The sequence below is a fragment of the Sorex fumeus genome, unplaced genomic scaffold, assembly GCF_029834395.1.
Source record: "Sorex fumeus unplaced genomic scaffold, SorFum_2.1 ptg000003l, whole genome shotgun sequence".
NCBI classification, from domain to species: Eukaryota; Metazoa; Chordata; class Mammalia; order Eulipotyphla; family Soricidae; genus Sorex; species Sorex fumeus.
The window spans coordinates 33816280-33819215 of record NW_026606060.1 but is presented as its reverse complement, the minus strand read 5'-3'; the positions used below and the strand labels follow the sequence as shown (position 1 = coordinate 33819215).

Here is a 2936-nt window from a genome sequence, read left to right as displayed (position 1 = left end):
GACTTTGTACAACAATGTTTGTCAAATGCATGTTTAACAGAAATCTGTTTTTAAATCTAATACCTGCTTGATTTTGGCATAACAATTATTGCTAAAGGCTGGCAAACACAAGGACTGACAATAATGAAAGTAAGCTCGGTTCTAAAACTGCTATTGAGTACTTATAACTGTGATCTCTGTTTACTACTCAGGTCCATGAAGACTTTGATAAGACAGTACTGCCAGGCACCAATGTGTATGAAGCCTTAACCAGAAATTAGGTTTCTAGATCTAAGTGTGATAGCTACTAAGGGTGTTAAAGGTAAAGGCCTTCCCGTTGATCATCTATTTGCTCGAGCGGGCCCAGTAACGTCTCCATTGGATACTTTGATGTCACTGTGTTTGGCATATCAAATACGTCACGGGTAGCTTGCCAGGCTCTGTTGAGTGGGCGAGATACTCTCGGTAGCTTGCCGGGCTCTCTGAGAGGGGCGGAGGAATCAAACTCGAGTCGGCCATGTTGATTGTGTGCAAGGCAAACGCCCTACCGCTGTGCTATCGCTCCAGCCCTTTAGTTGAGACTTTGTTGTCACTGTGTTTGGCATATCGAATATGTCACGGGTAGCTTGCCAGTCTCTGTTGAGTGGGCGAGATATTTTCTGTAGCTTGCCAGGCTCTCCTGAGAGGGACGGAGGAATTGAACTCGGGTCCGCCATGTTGGCTGCGTGCAAGGCATTCTACACGAGTATCATTGAAATATTAAAAAACAAAGATTCTAATGTATCTGTGATAGCAACAAGCAAAATATAACCACATACAAAGGAATCTGCAGAGTTGACCAAAAGATTTTTAAGCAAACAAACATAAAGGCATTCATTGAAACATTCATTAAAACATTCATTGACACTAACAAGCTCTGTGAAAGATATTGAAATGGTACTCTCAAAAGAGTAAATAATTCCCACTCAGAAGTGCTAAAATACTTCTAAGCATCATTAAAGGAGAGGAGAAAAATACCATCATGTGGTATTGAGTATGGCACTCACTAATGGTGTACATGGGGTCTCTCTACTTGATTAAGAGAGATTAAAAACCATAGTAATTAATCATCACAAATCGATTTTATTGATTAATCATCAGCTATATGTTTTAAGCAGTTAAAACATTTAGCAATTAATCATCATATATTGACTTTTATTGTTTTATTAAATATCAGCTTTTCTTCCTTAAAGACACTGGATTTTTCAAGATCTGGGATTACCTTAGGGACTCCATATACAGAAATGCCATCTGTTACAGGAGGCAGGGTGGAAATAAGTGACAAGCACTGATTTGGGCATCTCAATCCTCTACTGAGTGGAACCACTCCTTGGAGCACAGAAGCACAGATGTCCGTCAGCATAATGTTGCTCTTCTGAAGGTAGAAGCAGACCCTGTTCTGCCTTGGCTACTCTTGCTCTCGGAGGTCTTAACCAGTGAAAGGCAGCATGGTACTGAGCTGCCTCACTTTCTCAGTCTTTTGAACCAGCGACCTTCTGGCTCAACACTCTCCTATTAGGAAAATGAATGGCAAGCATTTATTTAGTTAATAGTTCTTCCTTTTTCTCTTGCTTTTCCTTCTAGGACCTTATAATGTGACTATCATTTCCCTTGATGTTGTCCCATTCATCACCATTTCATGTTTCATTTTGTTTTCATATTAATCATTTTGATAGTATTATCCACATGATGACCAGCAATCTGTGACTGCAGATCCTAACAGCTACTTAACTGCTGAACCAACTCTGCTCATTTCAGCAACACCTTCAATGCAGATGGAGAGAAACTGCCTACAGAGACCTCTTTGTTGGAAGAAAGTCTCAAAAGACTTTTCCACCATAAACCTAATACACAGAGTTTTTAATGCACGAACAACAAAAAGACACATTCAAAATACCAAAGAACACCCTATTGGTGAAAACGAGGAATAAATAGGCAAAGAGAAAAATCAAATCATCAAGAAATTTGTGAGAAGTCCCACATCACTTGTACTCTGAGAAAAGCTATTAAAGGAATAACAAGGTCTCATTTTCTATCACCCTAATAAAACTGAAGAGGTTGGTCAGACAAAACTAAAAGACATGTAAAGGAGGCACTTGGGAATAATTGATAGACTTTGATCACAGCAATTTAGTGATTTCTATACACCATATTTATGAGTTATGCCTGAACACAGAGCGAGGAGAAAGTACTGAGCACTGCTAGGTGTTACAAAAATAAAAAATAAAAAAGCTATGATAAGGACCAGAGAGATAGTGTAGAGTGTAAGGTGCTTGTCTTTTAATCTTGCCTTTCAATCCTTTCAATTAGACAATCTCAGCTTAATTTGTGGAACTGCATTCCTCCCTTCCTCTGCTACAGAACTTTCAGAAAAGATCCTGAGCAAAGAGCAAGGAGTAACCCCCGAAAACTTAAGAGTGTGGTCCCAACGTGCCCCAGCCCTCAATTTAAGGCCAACTACTTCAGCAGGATTAATATGGCAGAGTTATAAACAAATATGCATAAACTGGACTGGGATTTTCTTGAGAAATTCACACTAAAGTGACACCCACACACTTGTTTGTAAACACTAAAAACATTTTCATTTATTTCATCCACTTCTAATTTTAAGCAAAAGGGAACGTATTCATGAAAACAAATAGCCTTGAAAAGGGAAGTGTTGAGGAAGCCATAGTTTGTCAAAATAAAAAACAAGCAAACAAACAAAAAACCTATGGCTTCCTCAAGCTGAACACTAAAGAGCAGGAAGATGAGATGTAAATTACAGATAAATTAAAGAAATAAGAGATTTAAAATAGAAAATAAAATATCACTTCTTGAATATATTCCCCTATACATTACATAAAAAGCTACTGTCAATATAAATCAATAGAGTAATATGGCAGATCACAAAATATATGCACATTGATTTACTAACT

The 2936-nt window shown here is 38.1% G+C and overlaps 1 non-coding gene across 1 annotated transcript; it reads right to left on the bottom strand.

The window, feature by feature from the left end:
* Positions 1-1364: 1364 nt before the first annotated feature.
* Positions 1365-1501, bottom strand: LOC130029479 (small nucleolar RNA SNORA47). The gene has a single exon (XR_008793354.1). It is a non-coding gene; the product is annotated as a small nucleolar RNA SNORA47 (small nucleolar RNA).
* Positions 1502-2936: the final 1435 nt, after the last annotated feature.